Source organism: Salvelinus sp. IW2-2015, linkage group LG1, assembly GCF_002910315.2.
Source record: "Salvelinus sp. IW2-2015 linkage group LG1, ASM291031v2, whole genome shotgun sequence".
NCBI lineage: Eukaryota > Metazoa > Chordata > Actinopteri > Salmoniformes > Salmonidae > Salvelinus > Salvelinus sp. IW2-2015.
The window spans coordinates 1702162-1716017 of NC_036838.1; positions in this window are offsets into that span (position 1 = coordinate 1702162).

Sequence of the window (13856 nt, forward strand, 5' to 3'; positions counted from 1 at the left end):
ACAATGCAAATTATTCATACCAACTAAGTACTTACGTTGGGATGTCTGCATTGTTATCCAATTAGGCATAATTGCTCTGTGAAGTGCTATGAGGTAAACGCAGAGAAAATGACACTATTAGTCCARTMRTAAAGGCAATATGYAGGTCTGCATTGTCATTGTCATGACAGTGTGTTTCAAATTAAAGTCCATTAAAGGTGTCCTGAGAGAACCTGCTAGTTCCAGTGAACCGCAACGGGAGCCGACCTGTTGCAGCTTCAGCTGACAAATGGGCTGAGCACTAAAGATACCTGCCATCTGGAGGGTATTGAGCTGAGAAATGCACCACAGTGGAGGAGGACGAGGAGCAGCCATTTTATCTCTGGCTCAGCAACACTTTGAAGGGTCGCATCCAGATCTAAGGTGGGTGGGGGAGSGGAGGCACTGCGGTGGTGGTGGAGGCCATTTTGGATTTWGATCAGCACTGWTAGTAAATTAATGGACACGAGTGTGTTTATATTGTGGAGGAACCAATTTGGGGTCTGACTCCACAGCACCTTGCTGGTTGCGTCATGACATAGTGGGCTTATGCACTGCAGTGGTGGAGGCTGGGGAGGCCATTTTGGCTCAAGATCAACATCACCTTCGATGATCAGTTTATGCGGAGGAGTGAAAAGTAAAAGTTTAGTATACACCTGTGGTTGCATTATTTTATGTGGTGCAAACCCTGCAATGGTACAACTTTTATGACAAAATGGCTTCCTTATGTCAGCAGTTTCACTCCTCATAAACTGATCCTCAAAGGTGATGTTGATCTTGAGCCAAAATGGCCTCCCCAGTCTCCACCACTGCAGTGCATAGGCCCACCAGCAAGGTGCTGTGGAGTCAGACCCCAAAATAGTTCCTCCACAATATAAACACACTCGTGTCCATTAATTTACTAACAGTGTGTGCTGATCTAAATCCAAAATGGCCTCCAACACCACCACAGTGCATCCACACCCCCACCCACCTTAGATCTGGATGCGACCTTTGAAAGAGTTGCTGAGCCAGAGAAAAAATGGCTCCTCCTTCTCCTCCACTGTGGTGCATTCCTCAGCTCAATGCCCCTCCAGATGGCAGGTATCTTTAGTGCTACTACCTGGCTACAGGTCTGGGAACGCACATAAGGGGCAGATGTTGCTTCTGCTAACACAACACAATCTCCTTAATCAGAAATATGGTTTACTGCTCTCTCTGTCTGTACTATAGTGCKTCTATTTAAGTCTTGTCGATGTCKGAAACGGGAGGTTTTAGAATGAAGAATCAGTATTGAGCAGCAYAAAGGTGTCAGCCTTGGATTACAATGACAATAGATGATCCTGTAAGCAAAAGAGCTCTGGGATTTATAAATTCACTGACTCCTATCAGACAAGGCTTGATTTAAACCAGCTTATCTGAAGGAGACTCCTCCAACGACAAGAGCTGAAACCCATCCACAGAAAGGCAATGTCCCAAATATTACTATTACCACAGAATTGAAAATGCTAATACATTTTTTATAGAGTCAATTTAATGCAAATGAAGACCAAAATAAATATATCCTGAATAATGTATTTTTCTACTTCTTTTCTCGCTCTGCGTACTTTATTGAGACGGATGTCCCCCGTTGCATTTGGGCTACCGTTTAGCGGCAATACGATTCCTACCATGTCCTAATTTGTTTTTTGGTAGCTGCCCGCCTGGGAGAGGAGATCGGAGAAAAACGATCCATTCTGCTGGAAAGCTAAGCGCCAACAGCCAACATTCGGACACATTTACTTGTGGCCTGAGTGTTTMGAAAAGCAAAAACAATGGCAAGCAACAAATGTTGGAGAAACCTAATCGACAAGGTTACTGAGGTAGAAAGTGTCAAGAGAACGACCACATATGTTGTGTTGATGATATAACACCTTAGCGATRAGCAACATTTTACCTCTCCCTGAGKCTTCTCCYTTTACACAACTTAGTTCTGCCATAAAAGTTATGTGCCCACTTTCCTCAACAATCAGAGTCTTTTTTTCAAATTTCCCAGCCTGCCTCTCTCTCCAGACTGATAATAGCCTCCAAATCCTAAGACCTGACAGACTGACGGCAGGTTTGTCCAGATGTGGGCCACTCCTGTTCAGTACGATCTCTGTGAAACCAGAGAAGCCAAACTATCCTCCAGACATTTTCACATCCCCTTGAAGTGTATGGTTTGCTCTGGGCCGCACTCAACTCCTGTTCATGACTTTATCTGAATAACAGAGAGAGGATGATAGGAGGGGGGGGGGGGTAGGAGTCCATCTATCACTCTACTCAGGATGAGACAAAAGGTACACAGTATATTTCGGGGTGGTTCCTCTTTCATTATTCAGCCCCCTTGACTTTAATTTGCTCTTCATCCAAAATGCACCCTGTTATTCTTAAAATCACTTTTCTTATACTTCCAGGTCACCTTGCTCGTATCCTGTTGGGTTTCAGAGGATATTTCCTTCCCACAATGACCTGAATCACGCAACATAGTATACTACAAAGTAGGCTATAATATGACATATTGGCAACATTATCTACAATGTCTGTTTCATACTCAATCCAATACTAAACACAAGAGTACATGGAACATGCCATAGTGGAATTGTGATGTTGCTATATAGTATTTTGTACGGCAGTCTACTAAACAATAGGTTTGTGTTTAAAGCAGGAATCCTTAATGMTGAAACTGCAACGTCCGTTTGCAATATTACAACAACCAAGAAGTTACTTCAAGCTACAAACACTGCTGTTTTTCTCTGACATCATGCACGCGCGATAAACAGCAGAGTATGGTCTGTGATTTCTTTTTACTGCGATGCTGGATGTTCCTCTCCTCTGTTACTTCAACAAAACAAAAGCAATAACAAATATGCTGGGTGAACTGTGACACTGTTTCACCTTATGGGGAGTTCAGATTTACAATAAGCTTGGGACTATATATTTGTATATATAGACATATTGGTTTATATCTCCATGGTGGCACGATGAACATATTAAAACCCCAACATGCATGTTATGAATGCACATGCAGTTGTTAACGTGACAACCATCTTGCCATGGACCTCCAATGGGATTTCCTAACACATAGGGAATGAACTAACAGCAACAGCATTATACCACAACCCAAAATGGYCCCTGTCAACTTCAGTCACCCATTACCATTAGTCAACCGGTTGAGTAATTAAATTACCACATTACGCCAAAGACAACAAAATGGCACGAGGACGAAATGTATWTWTTTTTTTAAATAATAAACTTACGGAAATGAGATTGTGGCCCTGCTCCTCTGGACATATGGTAGATTTTTTCTGAGAGAGGATAGGTGGAGACSGCATAATGATGAGACACTTAGTTTCACTACTGTTCCCAATTTATAGGCTCCTGGGCAAGTTATGATCATTTGGGGAATATGTGGGGGAGTGGACGGGGGGTACGACTAGAGCTGTGGAGGGGTGGATGGGAAATTACATCAAGGTTTTTTCTGGTGATAGCAGCACTTTTGAACTATAGATCTTTGATCCTCCCTCCGCACTATTTGTGCAATGGCATTTTGTGCTATGACGACTCCATATAATTTCACACTCCAATTAGTACATGACTAATGTTGTCCTAAAGAGCAAATCTCCGAGCGACATTAAACAAATACTGATTGTTCTAAACCTCAAGGGCATCAAAGGTTTCCCATCCAAAGAAAACTGGCACTGAATGTATGTCTAAGTGGAATATATGTGGGAAAGGAATTGCAGCGGAGAGCAAATGAAAATGCTAATGAAAAAGCATTCTCTGAGCGTTTTGATTGTGTTTGGTTGTTAATGTCATGGGAAAGGTAGATAATTACTCCCAGGTGTGTATCATAACACTACAGGTTAGATATACTGGAATTGACGCTCTGGAAAAGTAATATCAATAATGTGCAATTTGTCTTGCTGTCCAAATCTACAGTACATGAGGCAGAATCGCCCAGGCTTAGTATCTGATAGGAAGTTTTATCACAGACCCACGCTGCACTACTGCAACAATGTATAGTATTATTATTATCTCCTGTATCAACAAAGTATAGTCCAACCCAGTATAGTCCAACTCCAGTGTAGTCCAACTCCAGTACAGTCCAACTCCAGTGTAGTCCAACTCCAGTGTAGACCAACTCCAGTATAGACCAACTCCAGTCCAGATCGGCAGTCCACTGAAAGAGGAAGCTGCTTTGATAATCCCCTATTTCTAACAGATGAGGAGGAAACCAATACTGCGGCTGGCAGCTTCAAATGACCATAAACATTAATGATTTCAAAATGGCTTCCCCTTTCGCTATCGCTCTCCCTCAGATGGAGACTTTATCATACTGATAAACAAGAAAAWAATGCAGAGCGGGTCATGTTAGTGACATATGAAAGTGGAGCCGGCCATAGAATGAGGCTAAGAGGTGAGGTTCAGCAAGAGGCAGAATCCATCACGTCGACCATTTTGGACGGATGACAGCTCTGGCGCTGATACCCAGCTGATCCTATTTGCAAAGGTAAATGTCAGCCTTGTCCCTGGCCAAGATACTGAGATACACACTCTGACTTCTGTCTGTGACGCAGGAGAAGAGGGGGAATCAAAAGGCAGGGATGGAGCAACAAGAGAGGGAGTGGGAAAAGTGTAATAAAGTGTCAGATCACATCAGTGCAAGTTCATGGAAGGGATGTATGCAAACCGTGTTTTCTCCCTCATGTCACTGTAATATGGGCAATATGCTTCATTAAAGATAAGTGATTTTGACCCAGTGTCAAAGAGATCTCAGATAGTTGGGGTTTGGAGGGTAAACTGAGAGAAAGAAGTGAGAATATTCTGGAGGCCCAGTTTCAAAACAGATAAACAAACTGATTAACTTCTTGTCAATATGGGGGCGCTGTTTTCACTTTGTAAAAATTCGTTCCCAAATTAAACTGCCTCGTACTCAATTCTTGCTCGTACAATATGCATATTATTTTTACTATTGGATAGAAACACTCTCTAGTTTCTAAAACCGTTTGAAATATCTGTGAGTAAAACAGAACTCAAGTTGCAGCTAACTTCCTGTCAGGAAGTGAGAAATCTGAAATCGGGCACTCTGTCCAGGGTCAGTTTATTAATTTGCATGTAATCTATGAGTCGACATGCACTGCATACGATTTCCCCTAGATGTCAGTAAGCAGTGAGAATTGGAATGGTGTTGCTAGGTAGATCTGAGGCCGTATAAAGGCTCTTGGAACTGCGGGTGCACTCTTTTCAACGTTCGTCATGGCGAAGACAGACCTCAGGATGGAATTCTGAAAGCTCTCGTTATAGGCCTAAGATATATCCGGCTCTGATTTTATTCGATATAGGTGTTAAAAACATCATAATGTAGTTATTTTAAACCGAGTTATATAGTTTATATCAGTATATTGCGATTTTCGGAATTTTCTTTGCGATGCGTTATGAGAGTTGGACACGTCTGGGCACATAGCTAATGTTTGCTGCTAATTCCTAAGTTGAAGACGACAATCTACAACCGAGCAACGATGATTCTGGACAAAGGACAACTTGCACAAGATTCTGATGGAAGCTCATCAAAAAGTAAGAACTATTTATGATTTTAATTCGTTGTTCTGTTGAAAAATGTAAAACTACTATTCCCGCATTAATTTCGGTGCGGTCTCGCTTTAACGCACGCTGTATGTCGTAGTAACGTTAATTTTAAATATCTAACACAGCGGTTGCATTAAGAAGTAATGTATCTTTCATTTGCTGTCCAACCTGTATTTTTTTGTCAAGTTTATGATTAGTTATTGATTAGATTAGGTGCCTCTCCCAAGATTTCTCCGACATTTGTTGGCAGCTTGGCTACTATTCTCATTGTATAACCACGATTTGGCGCCGCTAAATATGCACATTTTCGAGCAAACAATATATGTATTGTGTAATATGATGTTATAGGACTGTCATCTGATGAAGTTTTGAGAAGGTTAGTGAAAAATTTAACCTGATGAGGACAGAGGGCGCTGTTTTCACTTTGGGGGAAAATCGTGCACAATTTAAACGGCCTCGTACTCAATTCTTGCTCGTACAATATGCATATTATTATTACTATTGATAGAAACACTCTCTAGTTTCTAAACGTTTGAATTTTGTCTGTGAGTAAAACAGAACCAGGCTGGGCTGGGTTCGCGCCAGGCTCTGTCGCAGCCGGCCGCAACCGGAGATCGTGGGGCGACGCACAATTGGCATAGCGTCGTCCGGTTAGGGAGGGTTTGGCCGGTAGGGATATCCTTGTCTCAGTATGTAAAAAAATAAAAATAAAAATAAAAAAATAGAAAAATAATGAATAAAATAAATAGAAAATTAAATTATTTAATAAAATTAAATTAAATTTAATAAAATGTTGCACTCTACTGTAAGTCGCTCTGGATAGAGCGTCTGCTCTTGGCCGGTAGGGATATCCTTGTCTCAGTATGTAAAAATGTAATAAAAATGTATGCACTCTACTGTAAGTCGCTCTGGATAAGAGCGTATGCTAAATGACTAAAATGTAATGTAATGTAAATTTGGCAGCACACTTTCTGAACAGGAAGTGGAAAGTCTGAAAATGATGCTCTGTTAAGGGCCTGCCTATAAATGGGCATGATACGTATGAGTATACTGCACGTCATACACCTTCCCCTAGATGTCAAGAGGAAGTGAGAGAAGAAATTAAGTGATTATCTGGTCTGAGTGGAATAATCCTCTTGGAATGACGTGTACATTTCCTGTTTTCTGGAAAGCGCGAAGATGAACTGGAATTGCCTTCTGGAAAGTTGTCGTTATAGGCGAATACTATCTCCGGCTTTGATTTTTTTGATACATGTCACAATATATCGTAAAGTATGTTTTTTCAAATATATTTATAATTAGCATACATCTGAACATTTTTATCAAGGGAGATATAGAGACGTAGATATTGACGAATATGTCATGTGTTAATGTTGCAGATGGAGAAAGATAAGACAAAGACACCATAAAAGACGACCGATAGTGGCATATAGCTAATAAAAATACAACAACGAGGACCCACACCGACAAATAGATAATCCATCAACAATCCCACCAGTACGCCTGTTCATGGACCAACGGACCCCCTTGTCCCCCCATTCTTGCTGGTCAGCTACCACAAACCCATCAGAGACACAACACTTTTGTCGCTAGACTTCTTTCCTCTCTCTGTCGCCTGTGTCTCGTCGTTTTGCGCCGGTTTTGGCCCCCTTCGTCGCTCTCACTCGCTTCTTCGTCCGTGCAGCTTTCGCCTTCTCCCCCTGCCTTGCCTTCCGCCTTAGTGTCTCATTCTTCCTCTCCAACTGTCTTTTTTTGTCTGTTTCTGCCTCGCTCTTTTGGTCCGCCTCGGTGCGCGTCTCTCGCCATCTCCGCCTTCTGGGCCCACTGCTCCGTTCGCCTCATGGATTAACCACTGATTTCAGCCTATAAATAGCATATTTTCGAAACAAAACCATAAAGTGTTATTAATTTTAATCTTATTGTTGGTTTTGTGAAAGCTATCTTTACGGTGAAAACATGGCGTTGTGTGTTTGGCTATTGTGGTGAGCTAATATAAATATATATTGTGTTTTCGCTGTAAAACATTTTAAAAATCGGAAATGATGGCTGGATTCACAAGATTTGTGATTTCATGAAATTATATTATATGATATCCCTGTCGCGTTAGGCTAGGCTATGCTAGTCAGCTTTTTTGATGAGGAGGATCCCGGATCCGGGAGGGAGACTCGTTAGAGGTTAAGAAACTGACTGTTAGAACTGATAAGGCTCCATGGATTGATGAGGAATTGAAAAACTATARGGTTGAAAGAGATGGGGCAAAAGGAGTGGCTAATAAGTCTGCTGCACATCTGACTGGCTTACTTACTGCAAYTTGAGAAATTGTGTGACTAAACTCAACAAAAAGAAGAATAAACTTTWTTATGAAGCCAAGATTAATGATATAAAGAATGATGGAAAAAAACTTTGGTGTACTTTAAATGGAATTATGGGCAGAAAGACAAACTCCATCTTTCATCAAATCAGATGGCTTATTCATCACAAAACCATTTGATGTTGCCAATTATTTTAATGATTATTTCGTTGGCAAAGTGGGCAAACTTAGGCAGGAAATACCAACAAGAACAGTGAGCAATTTTATGCAATATTCATGCATAAAAACCTAATAATGAAAGAAATGGATTGCAAGTTTGAATTTTGTAAAGTTAGTGTGGAAGAGGTGGYAAAAMTATTGTTATCGATCAATAATGACAAACCTCCTGCCATTGACAACTTAGATGGAAAGCTACTGAGGATGTTACCTGATTCTATAGCCACCCCTATCTGTCATATTTTTWATCTGAGCCTAGAAGAAAGTCTTTGTCCTCAGGCCTGTAAGGAAGCCAAAGTAATTCCGCTATCCAAGAGTGGTTAAGTGGCTTTTACTGGTTCTAAGAGCAGACCTATACGCTTGCTGCCAGCTCTTAGCAAACTGTTTGACCAAATACAATGTTATCTCTCTGTAAACAAATTAACAACAGACTTTCAGCATGCTTATAGAGAAGGGCACTCAACATGTACTGCACTGACACAAATGACCTATGATTGATTTGAAAGAAATTGATAATAAGAAGATTGTGGGAGCTGTACTGTTAGATTTCAGTGCAGCCTTTGATATTATTGACCATAACCTGTTGTTGAAAAAACCTTTGTGCTATGGCTTTTCAACCTCTGCCATATCGTGGATTCAGAGCTATCGATCTAATAGAACTCAAAGTTAAAGGGCTAGMGTGCTTTTTTCAGACTTTCCGCCTGACTGACGTGCCCAAAGTAAACTGCCTGTTACTCAGGCCCAGAAGCCAGGATATGCATATAATTGGTATCATTGGATAGAAAACACTTTGAAGTTRGTAGAAATGTTAAAATAATGTATGAGACTATAACACAATTGATATGGTAGCCGAAAATCCAAAGAAAAACCAAAGACATGTTTTAGTATTTTTTTAGATCCTATGCTCTTTCAATGGAAAGCTATGGGTCCTATGCATTTCCAGCTCCCAGATTGCAATTCCTATGGCTTCCACTAGATGTCAACAGTCTTTTTCAAGGTTTCAGGCTTGTTTCTTCCAAAACAAGGAAGAATTTTGAGTTTTGGTACCGGGAGTCACAGTTGGAAATCAGTCTGTGGGTGTGCGACAAAGAGTGCACTTACTCATTTTACTTTTCTATTGAACATACTTCTTTCCGTATGAAATATTATAGTTTATTTACATTTTAGGGTACCTGAGGATTATTTAGAAACGTAGTTTGACTTGTTTTAACAAAGTTTAGCGGTAGCTTTTTGGATTCCTTTGTCTGCATGTTGAACGAGTGGATTACTGAAATTGATGGCGCCAACTAAACAGACTTTTTGGGATATAAAGAATGATTTTATCTAACAAAACAACCATGCATGTTGTAGCTGGGACCCTTGGGATTGCAAACAGAGGAAGATTTTCAAAAAGTAAGTSATCATTTAATCGATATTTGTGATTTTARGAAGCCTGTGCTGGTTGAAAAATATGTTGATCTGGGGCGCAGTRCTCAAACAATTGCATGGTATGCTTTCACTGTAAAGCTTATTGTAAATCGGACAATGCAGTTAAATGAACAAGAGTTTAAGCTTTTAACCGATATAAGATACTTGTATGTTCATAAATGTTTAATATTACGATTATTTATTTGAATTGCGCGCCCTCCAATTTCATCAGATGTTGTCGACAGGTGTCCCGCTGACGGGATGCCTAGCCCTGAAAAGTTTTGGAAGCTTCTCTAATGTCAAACATGTAAAGTGTGGTGTACCACAGGGCAGCTCTCTAGGCCCTCTACTCTTTTCTATTTTTACAAATGACCTGCCTCTGGCATTAAACAAAGCATGTGTGTCCATGTATGCTGATGAGTCAACCATATACACATCAGCAACCACAGCTAATGAAGTCACTGAAACAATTAACAAATAGTTGCAGTCTGTTTTGAAAAGGGTGGCCAGTAATAAACTGGTCCTGAACATCTCTAAAACTAAGAGCAATGTATTTTGTACAAATAATTCCTTAACTTCTAGACCTAGAGCTGAATCTGGCAACGAATGGTGTGGCTGTTGAACAAGTTGAGGAGACTAAATTGCTTGGTGTTACCTTAGATTCTAAACTGTCATGGTCAAAACATATAGATTCAATGGTTGTAAAGATGGGGAGAGGTCTATAAAGAGATGCTCTGCTTTTTTGACACCACACTCCAAAAAGCAAGTTCTGCAGGCTCTAGTTTTGTCTAATCTTGATTATTGTCCAGTCGTGTGATCCAGTGCTGCAAGGAAAGACCTAGTTAAGCTGCAGCTGGCCCAGAATAGAGCGGCACATTTTGATCTTAATTGTAATCAGAGGGCTGATATAAATACTATTCATGCCAGTCTCTCTTGGCTAAGAGTTGAGGAGAGACTGACTGCTTCACTTCTTCTTTTTATAACAAACATTAATGTGTTGAAAATCCCAAATTGTTTGCATGGTCAATTTACACACAGCTCAGACACACACACACTTATCCCACCAGACATTCCACCAAGAGTCTTTTCACAGTCCCCAAAGAACAAATTCAAGAAAGCGTACAGTATTACATAGAGCCCTTATTGCATGGAACTTCTTTACATCTCATATTGCTCAAATAAACAGCAAACCTGGTTTCAAAAAACAGATAAAGCAACACCTCACGGCACAAGGCCTCTCCCCTATTTGACCGAGATAGTTTGTGTGTATGCATACCATCCTTCCTTCCCACACGCACACACAAGACACAGACCTCTTCTACACACACCGTATCCCACCCACATGACTTGACAGCTGAATACCAATAAACTGACAGCTCCCCCACATAAAGGTGATGACGCCGCTGAAATATCAAAGCCTTCAGGTGAGTGGATAGGAATTCTAAATACACCCTGTGGACGTGTGGTCTTCACCAAGGGCAAGGAGGGCTACTCATAAGACATAACCCAAAGGATATCATGCAGACATACAGTCAGTTTCAAAATATTTGACACCCTTGATGAAGATGAGCAAAAAATACTGTATGAAATAAATGATACAAATACTACGCTATGCAACAACAACAAAAAGGGCAGTGATATGGTGTGCATGGCCAAAGAGCTCTATTTTCATGTAATCTGACCGTAGCACAGGTTCCAATTCAGGTGCCAGTACCATTTAGCAATCTCTAGGCATTTACATTTGTTGGATGAAAAGAAAATATAGCTCTTTGGCCACATACACAAGTAGTGGGTTTGGTGTCTAAAGAAAGATCCATATGAAGAGAAGAACCCCATACCGACTGTAAAATATGGTGGTGGATCTTTGATGCTATGGTGATATTTGGCTTCCACTGGTCCTGGAACACTTGTTAATAACAACTGCATCATGAACTTTACCCAGTACCAGYACATTTTAGCCAAAAACATGGCTGCCTCTGCTAGGAGGCTGAAACTTTGCCACAAGGATCTTCCAGCAAGACAATAGCCACACATGAAAATCCTCAAAGAAATTGTTAATTGCAATAGCCATCTCAGTCTCCAGACTTGAACCCCATTGTGATTTGAATTGAAGCGGCAGTGCATCAACTGGGGCTTTAAACTCAATATAAAGAGGCCAACATGCTGAGAAACCAAAAGGATGGCACACCTCCACCATATCACCAAAGAAACACAMGTGTATGGCAAGASAGGCCTAACAACGACAGAAAGTTGCGTTTCTTACACACACTACAATCTGTTTCCTTGTTGWTGGCACATTGGCTSCTCACTCCTCTCTCTATTTAACAGCACACKTCCATACATCTGCTGTTGTGACAATGTATATCTGCTATTCCATTAAAAGAGAAACTTCTATCAGTTTACGCTCTCTATCTCTCCTCGCCATGAAGCTGCCTTCACTTCTCTGTATCCATAATTTCCCTTTGATTTCAGTCCACTGTTCTCTCCGCTTCATTGTGCCAGCGCTGCCAAAACTGCATCGCAATGCATCCTATTGAGTTTGAGTTCACCCAGGCCTGTGCTTTTTAGTTGAGTCTTGTCTGCCTGAGTTTGGTATTTGTGTGTATGCATGCATACCAGGCCTGTGCTTCAGCTCTGCATGTTTTTGAACAGTTGTGTGTGTGTGTTTGTGTGCGTGTGTGTGTGCACACATGTGTTTGTGTGATTGCATCCCTAAAGCTACATATACATCCTCCAAAAAAACACCTTCTCCAGCTTTATCCTCACCAGGAAGTACCCACTCCACAACACCCTTTAGTTATAGTCTATTGTATTATAATCTATTGGGCTTTGAGCCATCCTTCCCCCACTTGACTAATGACACTAATCCTGCTATCTATAACAGGCAACAAACCTAATGCAGACAAGGGGCCAATCAAATCCCCATAGGCAATGTAGGGCAAGTGAGTCAGAGACTGGAGAAGTCACAAATAAACCTGAGATAAACTAACGCTTTATTCTAGCGGCGCTGTCTGGCTATACTGATTGTTTCCCCCAGTGGCAGGAATTACAAATAACCACATAATGAGTTGTTTGACATTCGTTTTAAATGGGGCTTAGGCGGTATGTTGGGTTGCCTGAAATGTAATTGTGGTGCTGGGTGACTAGGCTACAAATAGTGTATGCAGGTGATTGACTTCAAACTCATTGTTGTGATTTTATTGTATTTTTTATTTTTTTGAGGGGGGGGGGTGTTGGTAACTGTGAGCTTGTTTGACTATGCAAAGAAACGTTAACTTGTTTATGTTGATACATCTGAAGTGGGACGTTTTTTGCTCACATTTTTCAAAGGTTGAAATGAAGTGTGAATAAATACATCTCCAACATGTCAACTATCTAAGAGCAGCATGATTTGGTTGTTGTACCGAATGCGGTGGACTGATGTTCTTCATCTGACATTGTGAGTCTGACTGGGAGACTACAGGGGGCTGACAGGAACATTATTTGGGAAAAACAAAGTTATGTCAGAACCTGGGGTTCTCCGCTTGACATACACAAACCTAATTGATATGAACATTAATTATTGCAATAATGAGACTGGTCCACCCAACAGTTTTGATTGTTGGGCCGAGCAGCCTAACTGATAATGAAAAAAACAGATCTTACATAGGACCTCCAATAAGCCACCTTGGGTTCATCCTGTGGTCATCTGCCTCTGGAGTTATTTAKCAGATGCAAGAACAAATATTTGTGCAATTAAGAATCATGTCTTTGTGGAATGATCTTAGTTACCACAGTGGGAGGAATCCTAATTCCATGCTAGGAATAACACAGTCAATACTTTCAGTGAAAATGTTAATGTTTTGCTGCACATTTGATTAGAAATGTMACTCTCAAGAAAGCAATAACAGAGCAAGATCTGTAACTCAATCATATTAGGAACACAAATATAGGTATTAAGTACAATTATGTAAATTAGAGTACAAGTTCATAGTATTATACGAAAGATACTGTGAAAGTACCCAATGTTGATACAACTTAGTTAAGATAAAGCCCTTTGTTTGGAAGCCTGTATGATATATAATATGAAATACTGTAGTACATTGTAACAAAATCTGACCTTATTGGTGTACTATCTATATCTTGGTATAATATGATTTATTTGTGAGGGGGAAGTAAAGCAGACATTTACATCACAGTTCATTACTCTCAAAACAGAAATATCCCTAAAAAGCATTTRCACTATATAGAACCAGGGCCTATTTTCTCAAAGTAATCCATAGATGTATTGATTAATGAGACATACATAGCTCAAATATGCTTTCTCTTTGTGATGTAA